This window comes from Parasteatoda tepidariorum, chromosome 2 (genome assembly GCF_043381705.1).
Source record: "Parasteatoda tepidariorum isolate YZ-2023 chromosome 2, CAS_Ptep_4.0, whole genome shotgun sequence".
Classification (NCBI taxonomy): domain Eukaryota; kingdom Metazoa; phylum Arthropoda; class Arachnida; order Araneae; family Theridiidae; genus Parasteatoda; species Parasteatoda tepidariorum.
In genome coordinates this window covers 51,725,388-51,747,798 of record NC_092205.1, presented here as the reverse complement: position 1 = coordinate 51,747,798, position 22,411 = coordinate 51,725,388, and the positions used below count along the sequence as shown (strand labels likewise).

At 29.2% G+C, this 22,411-nt stretch overlaps 1 long non-coding RNA gene across 1 annotated transcript in view; it reads left to right on the top strand.

Annotated features, from left to right (window-relative positions):
* Positions 1-4,392, top strand: part of LOC139425001 (uncharacterized) — a 144,237-nt gene extending 139,845 nt beyond the window's left edge. The window contains exon 6 of the long non-coding RNA XR_011636152.1: positions 3,158-4,392. This is a non-coding gene — a long non-coding RNA (uncharacterized lncRNA). The remainder of the gene's footprint in view (positions 1-3,157) is intronic.
* The last annotated feature ends 18,019 nt before the right edge of the window (positions 4,393-22,411 follow it).

Here is a 22,411-nt window from a genome sequence, read left to right as displayed (position 1 = left end):
GCGGTCTTGTATCCATGTGATTGTATTAAGTTCTCCCCGGAATTATTCTGTCAATTAAATTAAACTCGGTTTAAACTGTGTAGGTAGACTGATTTAACTACTTGAGAGAAATACTTAGGCATTTTATACAGCTCTCTTTTATGGGGGTTATTGGAATATTTTTTTTCTTCGATATACTTTTAAAAATTCGAAATATTTTTTGGATATATTTTAAAATGCAAAATAATTAAGTATCTGGGGAAATACAAAGAGAAGTAACACTTTTCAAAATGTTTGGGAAAGTGGTTTGAGGGGAAAATCCCCTGCGATTTTCGTTTAGGCATTTAAGATGTTTCGGTGCATTGTGCTGTTATTTATTGAACACATTCTGAGGCTTGTAAATTACTCATTTTGAAATAATGCTAAGGAATAACTATAGAAATTTGCTTCTCAAATTTCATCTTGCCTATCTTTTGAGAATTTTAAGTCTGAATTCATCAAATAAAAAGACATTTTTCCCCCGTCTAATGTCTCGTCGTTTATCGTCTGATTCTCACACTTTTCACTCTACTATGTAAATAATATTTATTTTCTAGTATCACAAAGCAACCAAATGATACATTTTTCTTTTATATAAAATATTTTAATTTTTCTATGCATTTCATATCTTTAAACTAATTTGTTTCTTATTACAAAAGGAAACTGACATCTGGATTGAAAAAAATAACTACTTCGTTGAAGTTGAAAAATATTCCATTAATGAAAGCAAACGATTTCTAAGTGGACTTTCTGTTAATCTTGCGCTTCTTATAACCACAAATAGAACAAGCTGTTCAAACTCAATATACTCATTATCTCTTTTAAAAAAAAACTTGTGAAAATTTGCTTTTAAAAATTACATCTAAACTATATTGTAAGTGTGAAAAATCTAAGTCATTGAATAAAAAAGCGTTATTTCCTCATATGATTTCTGCGTTAGTGGTCTATCGTCTGAATCTCGCACTTTACACTCAACTACAATAATATTTACTTTCTGGTTTCACAAAGCAAAAAAACAAGTTTTTCTTTGTGTGAAATGTTTTAATTTTTTTTATACATTTCATATCTTTGTACTAATTTGTTACTTAATGCAGAAGGAAGCTTACATCTAAATTAAAAAACTACTTCATTGAAGTAGAAAAATATTCCATCAATGAAAGCAAACGATTTCTTAGTGGACTTTCTGTTAATCTTGCGTTTCTTACAACCACAAAAAGAACAGGCTGTTCAAAATCAATATACTCATTATCTCTTTTTTAAAAAAAATTGTGAAAATTTGCTTTTAAAATTACATCTAAACTATCTTTTGTGAATTTAAAGTCGGAAATAATAAGGTGCTTTTCCCCATCTGATTTCTGCGTCAATAGTAGGTCTATCTTCTAAATCTCACACTTTACACTCAACTATAATCATTTTTACTTTCAGGTCTTACAAAGCAACCAAGCGATAGGTTTTTCTGTTCTGTGAATTGTTTTAATTATTTTTATACATTTCATATATCTATACTAATTTGTCACTTATTCCAAAAGGGAACTGGCATCTAAATTAAAAAAAAACTACTTCATTGAAGTAGAAAAATATTCCATCAATGAGAGCAAACGATTTCTTAGTGGACTTTCTGTTAATCTTGCTTTTCTTACAACCACAAATGGAACAAGCTGTTCAAAATCAATAAACTCATTATTTATTTTAAAAAATGTAGGAAAAATCGCTCTTCAAATTGCATCTATCCTATTTTTTGAGAATTAATTCGTTAGAATTTAAGTCTTTAAATAATAAGGCATTTTTCCCCATCTGATTTCTGCTTCAATGGTCTATCTTCTAAATCTCACACTTTACACTCAACTATAATCATTTTTACTTTCAGGTCTTACAAAGTAACCAAGCGATAGGTTTTTCTATTGTGTGAAATGTTTTTATTCTTTTTATGCATTTCATATATTTAATTTCATGTACTAATTTGTTACTAATTCCAAAAGGAAACTGGCATCTAAATTTAAAAAAAACTACTTCATTGAAGTAGAAAAATATTCCATCAATGAGAGCTAACGATTTCTAAGTGGACTTTCTGTTAATCTAGCGTTTCTTACAACCACAAATAGAACAAGCTGTTCCAACTCCATATACTCATTATCTCCTTTCATATTTCCTTCAACGTACCAGAAAAAAAAGGGAAGGAAATTTAGAACTCGTCGGCCACCAAAATTCTCTGCATCATGATTTTTCAATTTTCTCTTGACTCCTTCCTTTCCCAGACAGCGAAAAGATATACGATGCACCGATTATGGGTACTTTTAAAAAGTTTCTGAACTCCGTGAAGACCATTAAAAACGAAACTAACATGGCGGAAAAGATATTAACGAGATAAAAAAAAATATCCATTTCGTTGCAACATTAGTGAGATTAGAAACTTAGATAAGTGAAGTGCCTGACAAAACGTGAATGTGCCTTACGTCTTTATTACACGGTGGTTTGGTTAGTTTTTTTTAAACCCCCCACGCATGTAAAATGTTTAAATAAACTTATCTTTCTTTGATAAGATTTGTTTTTAAATGCTCTTTATTTCTAAAATAATGTGGTTTTGTAATCCACATTAAATTTATATTAATCGCTTAGTAGATTTTGTGTTATTACGATTTTTTTTCGATGATTTTTAAAACATTTAATGTAGTTTTTTTTTTTGCACGATTTGAGAAAGTAATGAAGTAGAGGGATTAATTTATATTGCAATTTGTAATATATTTATTTTGTTCTTAATGTCATTATTAACTATGAATCCTTGTATATTATTATGTCTGAAATTAGGCCATTCGTTTTATAAATAACCAGAAGGTATTTATTAAGAAAGTGATATGACTGTAGCAACATTTCGATTTCTTACTTGATCTAATCAATTTTTCGACTAACTATTGGTCCATAACCTTGCAATAAGAAAACTACTGGTTAATAAAATGATTAAAAAAATTAAATCAACTTCACGATTCGCGATTTCAAAATAAACAGGTTTTAAACCACTCTCAAAATAAATTAATAACGTGCTTACTTTTCATCGTTTGATTATATTTCTCATTATACATGATATGATTAGTTTTTACGTATTTCTTAATTCACTGACATATATTTTTTATCTTCTTTTCAGAATGCTAGAGATTTCTAAAGGAATTACTGCTTTGTTAGATAAAGTGAGTATATTGTGCATTTTAATATAGTTACAGCTGAATTGTATTTTTGTTATAAAATAACTAGTATTTAACTTCGAATAACATAGGTGAATTTTTTTTAATTTTTAATTTCGGTGTGTATTTTGATGAAAGGTTATAATACAGACTGTATAAACTATCACAAACTTTCTTTTCATCTTTGATATTTTTCTGCTTCTTTTAACTTTATTGGTAAAAACAATTTATATTAATTTAACATCCAAGCATTAGTCAAATCTGTACTAAAGTTTCCTGTTATAGATTTCTCACTGATTTCTCCATGAATAAAATGGGGCAACACCGGTTCTTGTTATAGCAAAGCAACTAGGTTGCAGTTGGGAAACATCTGTGTCTAGCCCTCAGAGGATTAATTTTTTATTAAAATGCCCTGTGGAAATTGTAAATACAATCCGTACTCCTTATTGTACAATGATAATCCGTTGTATATTGCTACCTAATATATTGCCTCCTTAAAGGAACAGTTTGTATGGAATTATAGCTTTTAGAAATAAAAATTCTTTGAAGAAATTGTAATGTAAAATATTATCACAAAGACTTTATTAACTTACGTTACGACTGAAAGTTATCAAAAAGACATAGATTTAAAGCAGTTTTTAACAGTGAATGAAGGTCAATAATTGAACGTGTTCAATGAAAAAAATTGTTTGAAAACGTTTGTGTTTGCTTATTCAATACATAATCAGGGTGCGTAGCGTTTTTAAAAAGTGCTTAAAGGTGCTTATTTTCAATTTTCGTTTTTTAAAAGCCCTTTAATGGGCTTTTTTCATTGGGTGTTTTTAAAAAGTGCTTAATTTTCCCTTTACCATGTTTATTTTCTCCACGTATTATACAAAAAGACACTTCATATTGTTCTATTCAACGTTTTCACAATTAATTCAACCCCAATCTATTACGGCGTACCGTCAGTCCGTAGCGTAGGAAAGCGTCATTCATTTTACATCATTCAAAATTTCATAATTTTTAAAACTATGCCAAAAAAGAAATTTTTTTTTTGACATGACGGTTGAAACTGGATAAAACCGTCAATTGTCAAAAACTTGCCAACATGATATTTTTTTAAAAGTGCTTAAAAAAATTTTGAGTGCTTTAAAGGTGCTTATTTTTTATTGAAAAAATTGACTACGCACCTTGATAATAAACAAAAAATTAAAAATTAATAAATAAGCTGGTTCTCTATGAAATTTAACAGCTTTACAAAAGCATTCTTTTCTTTTCTTTTTGGAGGAAATTAAAAACTTCTTAGTACAAAACTCCTCAGAACGATAAAAATAGCCTCTCAAACTGCTGTTGCATAACTACTTTTAAGAAAGTAGAGGGAAAATTTATGGTGCCCCCCTTTCATCCTTTTAAGCATTTTAAGTTCTTTAATGCTTAACAATATTATTACCACCTTCCCTTGATTAAATAATCAGAATTCTGAAGGTAAAAATGAAGCAATCAGCGTAAGTGCCTTCTTGCACCTACTACACCATTCACCTGCTCATTGTTGCAGATTTTTCCGGAGTACCACCCATTCATACCTGATCCCAGAAAAAAAGTTGGAGAAGGGAGAGGATCTGGAGAGGGGGGAAGCATGATGCCCTCAGCAATCCTTTAGTAAGGCACACTCCGAAAAACCAGACTCAGAAAGGGCATAAAAGAGAAATTCTGGGCGTGATTTATTCTTCCGATTTTTTTTTTTACTTTATTTTTCCTGCTTTTCTTCCGGGATCGATCTCAACAGAGGCCCTTTTTCCTTTTTTTTTCCCTGGAGCATAGGGGAAAAACGGGATTAAGGGAAATTCGGTACGTGACACTTCATATTCCACCCTTCCTTTGGGGAATAATTTTTGGACTCCCTCCTCTCCTCTGCACCGTACTGCCCACTCCAGGTTATGCCTTCACGTATCCAGTGGTAAAGTATTCCAGGTGTATGGGGTGTGTGGAGAGATCGGGATAGGTGTGGTAAAAGTGATAACATTTAAGTGGCATTTAGAAAGTTGTTTGGGGGTGCATATTGTTTCGTTGCGTATCTTCACGATTTGGCTGAGAGACATAAAATAAATTGGAAGGCGTGGTGGTGACTGAACTGGTGCGAAAAATTAGTTCTTTTATTTCAAGTGATCTACTTTTCGCTCAATGGTGCCTTTGAAACTTTGATTGTAATTCTGTTACCTTCATTGATGCAGATGTAACCATAAAGAATTACATCTTAACTTAATGTTATATCGTTTGATACATGGGAGTTTATTGATAAAAGTAGATTTTACAATTAATCCTGTTTATATGCCATGAATTGGAAAAGTCTTCAGTTTTTTTTTTCTTCTAATCAACCATAAGCTTTTTAAGCTTATTGAAGATAGAAGTAGACCCATTTAATTTTAGTAGGAGAATTAAAAAATATACTATTCTTCAATGATCCTCATTTACTCCCTAGGCAATTAATTATAGGCTTTACGTTCATAACATTTTTTTTTAATATGAATAATCTCTGAGCTGTTTTCTTAAAAGTATGATTGATTAAAGAAATGTTTAAAATATTTATTTTGTGATATTTTAAAGTTTGAATCGTCTCACTCTATTTCACAAAAAGCACTACACTTTTCTCCCTTAAAAACTCATTTACTCAGTTTTAGACATAAAACAATGAAACAGATATCTTTCTACAAATTTTAATGAGGGTTGAGAGCATATTACCGTAATAGAATGGCAGTGGTTACGGAATTACTTGGAATAATGAGCAACAATTAAATAATAATTAAGCAACAATTAACCGCTGCCATTGATCGTGGCATATTGTTGCGAGTGTAGCAAAATTTTGATTTAAGACTCTGCGGCATTACCGTAGGTTCACATCTTAAACATTTATGATACAAGCTTTTATTCATCATGTCAAATAAAATTTGTTGATATATTGACAATATTTTGTTAGTTATAATCCTTACAAACCCTGGAGGCAATTATTTCTGACACGCCCTGTATATTTAATCTCCTAACTTTTCAACTAAAATTAATACTTAATTATAAAAAGAGTAAACATTTAAAATCCTTCAAACCTGTCATCAATTATAAAATGAGTAAACATTTAAAATCCTTAAAACCTTTCATTTATTTCAAAAAGCAGAAACCAAAATTGTAAACCAATTAAAACAAATTTAAGTTAAAAGAACATATATTTTTTAATAGGTTTTATCCTAGATATGATACTTATTCATTTAATTTCGAAACTAGTTTCGACAGCTTTTTTTAAAAATATTAATATGAAATTTTAAGAACTAGTTTATGTGTTTTATTATATGTAAAAACTTATGAAACTAGCACAAGAACAATTATAAATTAATTTTTTAAATGGCCAATAAGGCTTCTTTTTTTTTGCATATACGCTGAAAAAAAATTCTATCGCGCAAAGCAAAAAATTCTTTGAGGATTTTATTTAGAAGGTTATCAACTACGTTTCGACCAATTATGTTAAAAGCAAGTATATGTACAACTGGGTTAGGGATCAATGTAGTTAACAAAATTAAATTTGCAAAAAAAAAAAAGAAACGTGCATAAAAAAAAAAAATCTACTTTTTTCTCTTAGTCTGTAGTTCAAGACATGTGTGCTATAATCATAAACACTCGTGAAAAATTGTAGACAATTATTTTAAAAACAACATGGGATATCGTGTTTTAGGTAGCTTAAAATTTGAAAAAAAAAACTAATTTTGAGATTAGCGCATTTAAAGACTTAAAATCTCTAGTCTATCCACTGTTATCACCTTGCACAAAAACTGCTACAACTTTGCAAATAATTAAGAGTACTAAGAAAAACAAAGTATTTTTAGAAAGCTAAGTGTTCGGGGATTTAAAATTTATAATAAACTCAATTTCGAAAATTTTGTTCAAAATCATGTTTTTGCACTAGACTAAGTACTTAAACTAAAATTACTACTTCTTCAAAGAAACAAAACTCTTGAAATTCTGAAAGAAAAAAAAACATACAACCAACTATTTTTTTAAAAAAAAAATTCCTGGATGTTAGATAGTTACAAGCAAGACTGTAAAAATAAAAATTGTAACTCAAGTAAAAATTCCAAAAAAATAAATAAAATATCTATATTTTTATGCTTATATCACAATTTTTTCTCCTCTTGTGAAAGACGACCGACAGCCTTAAAGATTGATGAGGCAGTATTCCCCAGAGAAGAGCCATTCTTCCCTCGGAAAAACTTCATAGAGTCAATTGCATCTCCAATTCCTGGCAATCTATTTTATAATATATATGGCTGCTTTCTTTTCGAGAAAAGGAAAAGATAGTGTAGGGAGGACTGAAAAAAGGATGCTTTTTAAAGCACGGGAAAATATATGAGAAGATAACTTAATTTCGAAAAGTGCACCCGCAGAATTAATGGAGTTATCTAGACTCTAAGTAGGAGATAAGCCCCCTGTGATATGGACTTCGGAAATGCATTCAATTTCATATTCCTTTAAATTTACTTCGAGCAGTGCCACAAGGCCCGCTATCTGGTGTCTAAATATATTTAGCGTTTTGTCGAACAAGTGAAGGCTCTGCAACAATATTTCTATTATCCTAAAAAATATTGTATTTAGCGAGAGGTTTTGTAGCTTTGGTTTTTGAGATTTAAGTTTTGTTGTATTGAGCAGATGGTTTATAACATTTGTTTAAAATAATAATAAAAAATATTGCTCGCATTCCTTTGAGTTAGTCTAAATATCTTTGTCTTTCGATTTGTTTGTTAACAAAATATTATAAATGTTTAATCATATAATTTGATAATTGCCAAATTATTATGATGAAAAGAAATTTCGACATGAAGAATTAACTTTGAAAGAAAATTATTGTTGGCATCATAATAATACTTGAACATTTGCAGCTGGTTTATAAAATTTGTTTAAAGTGATAATAAGTGTTGCCCTTTCCTTTTAGGGGTCTTTGAGTTTGACTAAATATCCTTTTCATTCGCTTTGCTTGTGAATCGGGCATTATAAAATAAATGAGAGCAAAATTGCATTTATTAATTATCGAATGGTATTGTCTTTCGCTTTATTTGTGATTAAAACATTATAAATTTTGAAAAAAAAATCTAAACTCAATAAGGTGTACTAAACGTTCAAAACAAAAAAGTAAAATTTTTATTCGATCATTTTTAAAATTTAATCGAATATTGGTAAAATTAATAAAAGTTTGTGTATAATGTTTTAGAAAAAAAATAATCAGTTTAAGTGTATAGCTATAAGTAAGTTTTTTAATTTTTGATAATTAAAAATATCCTTTCGAATGAATTTAATTTTTTTAATTAATTGTTCACCCAGATATGTTGTTTATAGTATATATTTTTTATTAAATTTAAATGGTTGTGTAACAGTATAAAATTATAACGTACCTGGGCTTTAAATTTTTATTTTATTACCAAAAATTTCTTCGAAAAACACGCTTTAATCATTTTTGTTCAACTATTAAAAAATTAAATTAAGGTATTGAATTAATCAAATACATTTTAAATAAAACAAGATACACCTATACATTTTTTACAACAATAAAACAAAAACTGGTGCCCCATAAGAAACTTTTTGAAGTTGTGAGAACAATTTAAAAATTCCATTACGAGAAAAAGCAACTTTCCTTGACGAGAACTACATACTGATGTATGGACCTTTACAAATTCATTATCTTATAATTCGATAGAGAAATCACCATTTTAACACGGTTGGTTGCATATTACTTAGTAAAGTGTGATTTATTTTTAAGATCTCAGAAACCAAATAATGGGTTTTTGAATGCCTTTTTCTCATTCTGAACGTCCACTGTCCCTTTTATATATATAAACGTCGTTGAACAGCCGACCCAATTTTGGGTTATGACTACTAATGTTTAACTCCATAGCCTTGTAATTTTGAACCCAATCTAGTAGACAAGGGAACTCCTGGATCAAGTATAGGCACAAATTTGCCTTCGTGGAGGTTTTTTTGATGGAACTAACCCGCGTTTACGTTACATGAAGAGGATGACCACGAATACCTTCCACAGTTAGCCTGTCGGCTGGGGGACTCTAACCCATGATCCATCTACCAGTGAGAGTATTTCACGTCATCACTATGGTCAATGCAAGCCGGGACGCGAAATTCGTATCAACCAGCCATCGCTGGGATTCGAACCCGGTTCACCTTATTTGAAGGCGAACGTTCTATCCCCTGATCCGTCCCGGCTCCCACTGTCCCCTTTAAAATCGTCAAAGGTTAATGCTACCAACAATAACTTACTTTAAAAGTTTGATGCTTCGAAATCCTTTATGTCGAAATTTATTTTCGCAGCATACGCATAAAACTTAATTTCAAAGAATGCTGTCAGAGAATTAATAAAGTTGTCTAAGTATTGTATAAATTAATCATAAATAATTCCCCTGCATGAAAGACTTAGGAAATGAATTCCATTCCATATTCTTTTAAATTTACTTTGAACAGTGCTACAATATCTAACATCTAAAGTATATTTAGAATTTTGCCAAACTAGTGAGAGTTTAGAAATAATATTTCTATTATCCTAAAGAATATTACATTTCTCGAGAGTTTTTTAGTTTAAGTCTTTGAGATATATATTTTGACTTGTATTGAGCAGTTAGAGTTATGTTAAAAAAATTAAATTCACATTTGTTTAAAATAATAAAAAGTGTAATTCATTCGTATTGGGAGTTTTAGAGTTTGTCTGAATCGTTTTGTTTGTGAACGAGCAATAATTATAAATTAAATGAGAGCAAAAATACGTTTAATAATTATCAAACGGTATTGTCTTTTGTTTTGTTAATTTGTGTAAAACATGAATTTTAAAAAAAATCAAAATTAAATTTAATAATTGTCAAATGATAATGCTGCCAACAATAATTTAATTTCAAAGTTTGATGCTTTGAAATCCCCTCATGTTAAAATTTCATAATTGAAACAAACACAGAAAACTTAATTTCAAAGGATAATAAAGTTATCTAGGTTAGACTTAGGAATTCTGTTCCATATTCCTTTTAAATTTAATTTGAACAGTTCTATAGAATCTAATGTCTAAATATGTTTAGACTGTGTAACAATCGTGTCCAAATAACTTTTCACAGCTTGCATATAAAAAACTTAATTACGAAAAGTTCATCCAAAGAATTAATAAAGCTGTCTTGACTAGAATTTTGATAATATTATTATAGATTATTTAGAGATTATTATTGTTTATCAATAGATTATTTTAATTAGATTTATTTATAAACTTGGTTGAAAAAGGAGTTTTATTATTTCAGAGAAAGCGGGGTAACTTCAAAATTTGGCCTGTTTATGTTTGCGCCATCTATCGACATTCTATAGAACTGTTAAATACATAAACTTGACGAATCTTTTAAAACATAATATATTAATAATTTTAATAATATTTGGTTATGAAACATTCTATTAAATTTCTTTGATAAATATAAAGACTATTTTGTTCAATAATGTATTTATTAATGTTCTTAATATTAGCTAAAATGATTCAAAAATTAATTATGCATGATAAGTTCGTCGAAATTGATCATAAAATTATATTTGTCCAATATCTATACAATGTAGAAGTCACCTACGCAACATCTCGTGCTCAATTTGAAAAAAAATCAATCTGTTGTTTTATTAATATCTTAAAAATTATATTTTTACCAGAATGGAATCGAAAATCAACTTTCCTTTTTACTGGTGAATTCCAATGCTAAAAATCTAATTATTTTTATCTAAACTATACATTTTCAGAATACTCTGAATAGTTTCAGAAAAAAATGTTGGACATTTAGAGTGAATGCAATTATTTAATTATACATATTTAAAAAATGTCCCTTGCACAACAATATTTTCTAAATAAGTTTAATTTTGACCAAATAATAATAAGAAATTATAATAATTTATAAGAAATATTTTAAAATTAACTTCTTTTTTTTAAAAAATCTCTTTATTTATTTTTATTTATGTAAAAATATATATTTAAAATAATTTCGTATAACCTTTATTTTAATTCTAATTTTTGAACATGTTTTTGGAAAAATTAAATTGTATATTAAAATTCGCACCGATACCGGCTTTTTAATCAGTTGTCATTAACAATTGCGTTTTAATTATAATCATTATCATTTTTTAATTTTTCTTTCTTTTCTATTTTTGTGAAAACTTGCCACATGATGTATCTTGTATATCTTTGAGTAGCACACCATAAGTTTGGTTTCAATCATTAAACGTAAAATGAAATTACAGGTCCACTATCTCCTTGAAAGAAAAAAAAAATCTTGTAATTTCGAAGCGGGCTAAACCAGTGGATAAACAAATAGGGTCGGAGATTTATCAATGAAACAAAACTGCGTAAATAATAATGGGAGTCAATAAAAAAATTATAACAATTTTATAAAAAAAACTTCTAACAAATAATTGTTTTAGTGAAGGAAACAAAATAGGAAAGTGTATGAAAAAATTAGTAAGGAAAGTGTTACAAATTTTAAAAGAAAAGAAAATTGATGGTTTAAATTTTTTTCCCGAGAAATTTTAGTGACCTTTTTAGTGGATCTCAAAACTCACAAGTTAGAAGCCATATAAATTGCAATATCCCTTGTGGATTGCAACCTAAGTTGATCTCTTAGAGTAATTTGTTTCACTATGATTAGTAGCCATATAAATTGTAATATCCTTTGCGGATTGCATCCTAAGTTGATCTTTTAAGGCAACTTCTATTACTATGATTAGGAGCCATATAAATTGCAATATCCCTTATGGTTTGCAATCTCAAATGATCTCTTACGGCAATATCTATCACTATGATAACAACTTTCAAAAAAAAGAAATTTAAAAAAAAAAATATCAGAGAAAAGAAAACGGAATACTTAAAAGAAAAAATGGAGATTCTCTTATTCAATGTTCACGCTTAAAACGAAGAAAAAAAATTGATGTTTCAGTTTAATTACCGAAATTTTTTTAGTTATCCGCTGCGAAGGGTCTCAGGAACCATGTGTTGCAAATCCTATTAGTCGCAAGACTTGCGTGTACTTAATTTATCACCGTGATAATAGCTTTAAAAATAATTATCACAGTGAAGGAAACAAAATAGATAAAAAGAATTGAATGATTTAGTTTTATTTTCCGAAAAATCCCACTTCAATGTGCGCAATGGTTGGGAACCCTACACTGTAGTAAATAGATACTCAAATATCACGAAACTTTCCGTTCTTGGTATATGCTTCGAGCAAAACTTTCGTCAAAGGGATGAAATAAATATCGTCACTTATTCGAGGAAATTAATTTCGTCAAAATTAAAAAAAAATATTTCGTAATTTTATTTATTTTTCAGAAAGAAAAAGAAACTCGTTGTCAAACTTTTCTAAGCAATAAAAAATCAAGTGGTTAAATATCAATCTCCCTCCCAGTATATATCAATCAGCTGGTAAGAAGATCAAACAGAATCAAGTGGTTAAATATCATGTGTAACCCTTTACTTTCACATGGGCACCATACAGATGGCACGACGCAACATGGACAGATAGAACAGAGAGAAAAATTACATCCATGCCTGAAGCAGGATTCGAACCTCGCATCTTCCTGGTAGGAGGCCAACTTCTTGACCATTTGACAGCCGGTCTGCTTAATGCATCACATTTTTTTCTGTTTGCCTAGTCTTTATTCTAATTTCATAATTTTAGATAACAATCTCCCACAATGCTCTACAATGAAGTATTCGAGTTGAGGAAACATTTTCTTCTTATATTTGACAGTTCACGTTTCGTCACAAATCACGCGATTTCGTGACGAAATGGTTCTTAAAATTAACGAAATGCTGCTAAAGGATTGCTGAATCGTCAAAAGTGAGAGTTTTATTTCTGAGAGTGTGTGTATCTAACTCATTAATAAACGCTTTCAATATGCTCCTTTAAGAAGAAGAAAAAAAAGGAATTAATGGTTTAATTTTATTCTCCGAGAAGCTTTAATGACCTACCTTAAAGGATCTTGCAACCCATAGATTGGGAAACACTGATCGCATTATCTTCATAACCATATGCAAAAACTTTCTTATGCCAGTTTAGAACTTTCTTCCATACTTGACCACGAACTTTTAGTTCACTTTCCGATGCACATATTAATTTAGAACCGCATAAACGTTATTAAACCAGTTCAGAACTTTCTTACACACTTGACCACGAACTTTTAGTTCACTTTCTGATACACATATTAATTCAGAACAGCATAAACTTTATTAAACCAGTTCAGAACTTTCTTCCATACTTGACCACGAGCTTTTAGTTCCCTTTCCGATACACATATTAATTTAGAACCATATAACAATGAATTTCATAGTGATTCTAAATCATTATAAACGCTGGAAAGTAAAGTTATTTATTTCCGCTTCACCCTCTTATGAAAAATTAATTATTTTTCAAAGAAACTCAACAACCAAAAATTTTCATGGAACGAAAAGTTTATAAATTAACTTCCCTTGTGTTCGAATCTTCGTTACATTCTTTCATGAAAGATGTTCCACTCGAACGAAAAGAAAAATTCTAGCGTTGCAATTCCTTCGCGCTCTATGAATAACCGCAACTCAAACTAGATGAATCTGATCAATTCATCATATGTAAAAACAACCCTAAGTCTTCAATTTTAGACACTGCACTATTTACTAGCACGTTTTCGAACATTCCCATAATTTTCTCCGGATTTTTCCTGTCTCGATCCCAGCACCACTGCAACACCGTAAAATACTTTTTTCGTTTCCACAGCACTTTTTTGTTCTTTTTTTTCTTCTCTCCCTTTGCAAAAGAAATGATTGCAAATGTTTCTCTTCTTCTTTATTTATGCTTGTGATCCGTGAAAGGCCATAAAGATGCTTTCATGATTTATGAAAGCACTCCTACAGAAAAATTTTGCACAGCCTTGTGTCTTATGGGTTCTCCGTGACGCAGCATCCAAATGGAATATGTGTCGCCTTGCCTTGTATCAAAATGAGTTAGTAGTGGAAATTTGTATGTGCTGTGTCTCAAGTTTTGGATTTCCACCTTTTGCTTTTTTTACTTTTCGCCCAGAAGGGAGATATTTGTTTTACAAAACATACTTCTTTTTTTACTTTCTGTTAAAGGATTAAAGTTCCTTTTAATGATAATTTGTGTTCATGTTTTTATTCATTTACTTTATTTGAGTCTGGGATTTAAAAAACGTCACGGTTTCGACAGGTTAATTTAAAATAGTGAACATTCTAAACTTAAAAATATTATATAATTTATGCTTGTTTCCTAAAACTGCTTTTATGGATTTATCCTATTAGTAATTGAAGATTAGTTTGATTTTGTATGCATTGTTTTAAAAATTATATGAGAATATTTCTGGTAAATAGTATTTATATGTGAATGCTTCACTTAAAAAAAATCGATTAACAAGATTCCGGGTCAAATTACGGGATTAAGTGCCGGCACTTTGGGTGCATCATCCGTAAAATCGGTTTTACATAAGATATTATACCGTAATTTTTATAGTAATATTTAATTATTTAAAGAAATTCAGTGATTTTACGGTTATCATTACTGTTAAAATTACGGTAAATCAAATTTTTTGATCCGTAACATGTTCCGATCAAAACGGATTTTACGGTAAAATTTACCAACACTCAGGGGGCCGGTATTTTTTACCTATTTTGATCTGGAATTTTTTCCACTGTTCCTCTGACAAACAAACTGGATTCGATGTTTTCAGCTCCACTTCTCTTCTGGCTCTGATTCGTTTTTATTTTCATACCGTTTATGCTTTTTCAGCCGAAATATTAATATATAACCCCTAGTGTTTTCTTTTTCTTATAATAATTTTGGAAAACGGATTCTAAAATTATATATTAAAGCAGTCGCAACAGAAATATGTGTGCATGTATGCCATTTGATTACATTTTAAGCTGCATCTCTAACTTAAGTATCATTCAGCTCAGTTATAGCATTTTTCAATTATTTTAAAAGTTTTGTGTTAAGTTCTGAAACCGTTCAATAAACTATTTCAATGTGCTTTTCCTGTTATATACTGCCGTAAAGATAAAAATAATTTTTAAAAAATTCCCCCTTAATAATTTTTAATTAGAATATTTCAAACTACACATTCTATCATAATAATTCGAAAATACTATCTTAATTGTGTTACTTTAAGTGTATAAATAAATTACAAAATCGAACACAAAAGTTTACACAGTGAAAAATACCGTCAGTTTGATACATCAGCCGTAAAATCCATTTTCCGTAATTTTTACAGTAATATTTATTTAAAGAGAAAAATTCAGTGATTTTATGGTAATTATTACTGTAAAAATTATGGTGTATCAGACTTTTTATCCCATAACATTTACCGATGAAAATTGCGGATAAAATTATGGTAAAAAGCGTAAGGAAATTCCGGATCAAATTGCGGAAAGAAGTGAGTGCCGGTACTTTTTACCGGAATTTGATCAGGAATTTTTACCATGTACTTTTTCTGAATTAGTATAGTTTTTTTATTTCCGACGCATGTTGTTTATTTTTTGCCTTAAAAATATGGACCAATAATTTAGTCTCATTTGGCCCCTTTTAGCTATTATTTTTACTCGTTGCGTTTTTCGATTTGTCTCTAGAACAAACTGCGCGAATTTAAAGAATAAATGACAGTGCACGCAATCATCAGTCATTTTTTTTCTGCATATTTATTGCGTACTCATAAGTATATTTTTCTGTAAAAGCGTTATGAATTGTAAGATATAAAAATAGTGACTTGCTCTTTAAGTACATTATATTAAATAACTAAACCCAAATATTGAATAAAACCGGTCTTAAATGAAATCTTGCTCTAAAAAACTTAAACTAAGACGAAACTTAATATTAGTAAAACTAATAATTGCTGATACTTTTTATATTTTATAACTACCATAGCTATATGTGTATCTAGTATTTTGTTCTTTAGACTACATCAATGAAAAAAAAATTCTCGCTTGTGTGTTTTGCAACTATTGTATACTTTCATCAATCTAATATAAAAATATTTTATTTTCAGAAAAACTGGAAAGTGACGGATATATCTATTCTTTTGAGGAATGTGTATTCTCTGAAAGTTTTTGAAGTATGATTACAGAACGTCCAGGTGATACAAAATTTTACAATCTGGCATATTTTAATAACTGTAATTGCGTAATGAAATTGTTGTTTTACTTACAGTACCAGGGGGAGGGGAGTTATATGCAGTAGTAAATAAATTTCTTAGCGTATAAAAATAACGTTCCATTAACATGCTCTGAATGCTGTAGTACGCGTGTTCTATAAAATCGAACTAATGCTGTATATAAAAAAAGTGCTAATTAATTAAAACGTGCACGTCCATACCGTTACGTTTTCAGTCTTTCAATTAGCGAATTTATCTATATAAATATTTCTATTTTTGTTTTATAATCATAATAAACATAGTATTTTAATTAGTTTCGTATTGCAAAAATTGTGGGTTTATTTTATTTTTTCTGTGTACAAGTTTTTCTCAAAAAGCAAAGGAAAATCGGACAAATCAAATGTATTATAGTTGCAAGTATTGTTAATTTAAAAAAAACTTAATTTTAAAATTAAAAATAATTTTGAAAAAAGCTGAATTAGATTAAAATTGTAATCAGGTGTAAAAAGTCTAATCGGATTCATTTTAGTTTCATTTTGTGAAGGTAATACGTGTAATAACCATTTTAAAAAGCAATGCATAGAGATCAGCATTTCGTGGGCCATTACTGACATCTGAACATAAATTATATTAACAATAGAAATAATTTTTGAATAAGAAATATCAAAGAGGAAAAAAAAACACAAAGCTACATTTTTATTCTTTGAAATATAACTCGTTTTTCATAAGTTATTTGTTAGTATCATTACAATGTGTTTCAAATCTATCGTTTAATAATACATGAGCATTTCAAACTATTAATTATCTCTTCGAAGAACAAACCACTAAATAAACCATTTAATTTCTCCATTTAATAATTCTTCTCCTTCAATTGAAGGCTATAAAAAATATCCAAGATATATGTTAGAGACAATTTCGGACCACCAGCGAAGCAAGTGTTGGGATTCTTGAACTTTTTTTGATGACTCTTGTGACAGATTTCGAGGTGTTCCCCTTTATTTGTCTGTGGGGATCACTTCAACTTATCCCTCCCTCCCAACTCATTTCTCAAGTCTTGAATCCGGCTTTTCACACCTCTATGCTTCAAATGATGGAAATCACTCATAACATTGCGTGAATATTTCTTGGAATAAATCAAATGCCTTTAGATATTCAAATTTAAAATTAATACTGAGGCGAAATTTATATTGGAGTGCCTTATCCTGAATCATCGGTATTCGTTGTAAATACACATTTATTATGATCGTTTCGGTATCTTTTACTGACGCTGAATAATCATTTTTATCCGTACCTTTTATTTACAATAACTTAAATCATCAACATTTCTGTGTGGAATGATATATCAGACTTGCAGTGATTGGACAGTCACTTCCTTAGATTCTAATTATCCGATTCAAATCTATCAGATATCTTTAGATTCTAATTATATTGGAGTGCCTTATACTGAATCATCGGTATTCGTTGTAAATACATATTATGATAGTTTCGGTATCTTTCACTAACGCTGAATAATCATTTTTATCCGTACCTTTTATTTACAAGAACTGAAATCATCAACATTTCTGTGTGGAATGATATATCAGACTTGCAGTGATAGGACAGTCACTTCCTTAGATTCTAATTATCAGATTCAAATCTATCAGATATCCTTAGATTCTAATTATCCGATTCAAATCTATCAGATATCCTTAGATTCTAATTATCAGATTCAAATCTATCAGATATCCTTTGATTCAAATCTATCACATTTTGTAGGAAAGATGTTTCTTTAATTTTTTGAATTTCATAATATTTTTTTTATTACGGCTTTTCAGACCTCCATACGTCAAACGAAGGAAATCACTCATAATGACCAATATTCCTTCATATTCAATTGTCTTTTAGTATTCGAATTTACAATTAATGTGACGAAATTTATATTGAAGTGCCTTATCCTGGGTGACCCGCGTCCGCTGTAAATACGTATTTATAATAATGATTTTAGTATCATGTACTGAAGCATCATTTTTCTCCGTACATTTTGTGAAGAACTAAAATCATAAAAATCTTACCTGTCTGGAATGATAAATCAGACTTGTAGTGATTGGACAGTATCTTTCTTAGGTATGACAGTTATCAGGTTTTGTATGAAAAACTTATCATTAGTTTTTAATTTTTTTTATTATTTTTGTCTAAGAATGTATTTTTCTCTTGGCAGATGCGAAGATTTTCCTGCCCTATTCCTCATTATGCAATAATTTTGAATTTAATTCCAAGACAAGTATTTAAATATATGATCTTTTATGGAGGATTTTTAAGTATAATACTCCTTCATAGAGGGTTTTAAGTTTTAAAGAAAATTAGAGGAAATGGAAACCTTTCAATATTTTATAAGTTCTTATTTCTGTATATTATTACTGTCAAAAAAATAAACTACCAAGTGTCTTAATATCCAGAATCGAAATCTTATCACTTTGAACTCAAATCAGAAAGCAAGTAAATTTCAGACAAGTACCTAAATATACTCGTCTTCAAAGAAGTCATTTAAAGTGAAATTCAGAGGAAAAAGTAACGTTTAGCAATTTGATGAGTTATTATTTTATTTTATATTATTCGAGGCGATGAACAGACTACCCAGAGATGTCTCTTAATATCCAAATCAGTAATCTTATCATTTTGGACCAATTCAGAAAACAAGTGAATTTCAAAGAGAAAAGAGGACATTTAAAGGGAAAAGTTAGATATATATGTACAAACTCTCAGAAATCGAACTCTCACTTTTGACGATTTAGCAATCTCTGAGTTGTATTTTGTTAATTTTGAGAATCATTTCGTCACGAAATCAAGTGATTTGTGACAAAACGCGAACTCCCAAATATATAACGAATACGTTTCCTCAACTCGAAACATCATCGCAAACTAGAATGAAAACTGGACAATCAAAAATAAAATGACGAGACAAGCTGTCCAAGTGAATGGTGGTAAAGGAGTGGGCCTTGTACCAGGAAGATCCAATATTTGAATCCCGCTTCGGGCATTTGTATAGTTTATATCTGTTGCATTAGTTTTTGTTCGGGCGATATTGATCAAACCTTGGCCAAGGATCAAACTATACGGTGCCCACGTTGTAGATTTGAGGAGTTCGATACATTAAGTGCTAAGAGTTTTTATTTAATTATTTTTTCGGAAATCTTTCATTTTGGCAAAATTTGTCTCCTTAAAGAAGACGAGTGTTTTAAAGTGACAAAATATGTCTGTTTCATTGTAGGATGAGGAAAACCATTAAAATCTTCTACTATTTTCCAGACTGCAATGGTATTGTAGAGTTTCTTGCAATAAATTAAAATCCAATCAGCTTGCATCCAGATTTCAAAAAGTTCCAGGAAAGAGAAACCCAATATATTCGCACCTGAAACTTTGCTCAATGATAAGTTTCATTTTTTAACCACCCCATTTTATTTTTTTATTTGCGATTTTCAGTTTATTCATAGTTTATTAATGGGTTAACTAGCATTTTCCATAACTATAATACTTGTGTTTAATTCTTTAATCCATTTATTTTATTTGTTTATTTATTTATTTCTTGACTCATTAAACCCTTTTACTAAAAATGTACTGTCTTCAAACATTTTGATGTTAAAACTACTGTGGAAGGACATTTATATTATGCACGCATCCATGGCTTTTTTTTTAAACATAATGTGCAAACAAAGCAAAACGTGCCACTTTTATGCTTCGCAAAAGATAACCTAGGCCTCGACGTTAAATTTACCTTCCCTAACTCTAAAATGGAAAGAAAATAGAGCTGAAGTAGTAGAGAATAAAAAAGAAATAAAGGAAACTGACATTTTTCATGAAATATTTTTATCAAAGCTGATGCACCCGAATAAAAATTCTTTTCAACATTTTAACTTTGTATCTAAAACTCACTTCCACCCGCTGTTTTTGCATGTTTTTCCAACTTAACCCCATACGCCAACCCGACTGCGTCGTTATACATGGTTTCGTGTAAACAATAGCAACGATGGCATTTTTTACACTCCCTTCAATTTCGTTCTTTTCAAAGACAAAAACTAGAAAAAAAAATGGCTGTCGACGGTCAACCAAACGAAAAACCTTATTCAAAGGAACCACGATACTGGTTTTTTCCCTCCCTGTTATATACGTATATGTCTTTGCTTTAATTCACAATGAATAAGGAAACTGTTGCTTTTTGCTTCCCTTCCTTTTCAACAAATGAAAAAAAAAAGTTTTTTTTTGTTCTTTTATTTACTGCCCTATTTTTTCCCTTTTTTACCATTAAACTTCCCTTTTTTTTCGGCATCCTAAGCTATCTCTTCTGATGGCTGAATTTTTTTCCCCCTTGTCTTTTCTTGTTCTTTTGTAATGAATGCAAATGTCTTTTCTCCAACAGAAAGAGATTTTGCTTTGCTTGAATCATGCGAAACTTTAAGATGCTTTTTCCGCCTTCTGTAGTGTTGTTTTTCATTCTGCATCATCGCTATATTTGTAAAGAGGGGAAAATCCGAGAACAAAAATAATAACCGATGTTTCTTTTGGTATAAAAATATCTTTGGATTATTTATTCTTTTTTTTTATTATTATAAATCGGATATTGCTTGACAATATTTATTCATTAAGTAAGGCATAAATATAAGACTTATAATGAAAAAAAAAGTAGACCTTCTCTGCTTGACAAAATTAAAACTCGACAGGAAAAAAACAAATAGAATCTTATCTAATACTAATACATATGCAATATTTATGTAGGCATACTATGTTTGTCGAATATTCTATACTATATTTTCGAAGATACTATATTATATTTGTCGAATATGCTTTATTATTATACTATACTATTTACTATATTTGTCGTTTGTAAACCATCGATTAATATCTATTACTTATTTAGAGTTACTATATTTGTCGTTTCTAAGCCATCGGGATTAAAATCTAATACTTATGTAAGAATGCACTATGCTTTATTATTATATTATTCTATTTTATTTGTCATTTGTAAACCATCAAGATAATAACCTAATACTTTTGTAGACATACTATATTTGACGTTTCTTAACTATCGGGATTAATATCTAATACTTATACTGTACTATTTACTATATATATTATTATACTATATTATTTACTATATTTGTTGTTTGTAAACCATCAGGATTTATACTTAATACTTATGTAGGCATACTATATTTGTCGAATATTCTATACTATATTTTCGAAGATACTATACTATCTTTGTCGAATATGCTATATTATTGTACTATACTATTTACTATATTTGTCGTTTGTAAGCCATCAGGATTAATACATAATACTTATTTAGGCTTACAATATTTGTCGTTTCTAAACCATCAAGATTAATACCTAATACTTTTGTAGAACTAATACTATGTTTTGAATACCTAATACTATGTTTGTCGTTTCTAAACTATCGGGATTAATATCTAATACTTATACTATACTATTTACTATATATATTATTATACTATATTATTTGCTATATTTGTCGTTTGTAAACCATCATGATTAATACTTATGTAGGCATACTACATTTGTCGAATATTCTATACTATATTTTCGAAGATACTATACTATATTTGTCGAATATGCTATATTATTATACTATACTATTTACTATATTTGTCGTTTGTAAACTATCAGGATTAATACCTAATACTCATTTAGGCTTACTATATTTGTCGTTTCTAAACCATCGGGATTAAAATCTAATACTTATGTAAGAATATACTATACTGTATTTGTTGAATATACTATATTATATTATTATATTATTCTATTTACTATATTTGTCTTTTGTAAACCATCAAGATTAATGCCTAATACTTTTGTAGACATACTATATTTGACGTTTCTAAAACTATCGGGATTAATATCTAATACTTATCTAAGAATATACTATACTATTTACTATATTTATTGTTTCTGAAAAATCTTAGGATAGTTTGGGATTTAACTTGAAAATATTTATATTCCCAATTAACAAATTCGTTTAGTTAAAACATTTATTTATACTGCTCGTGAAGGAAATACGC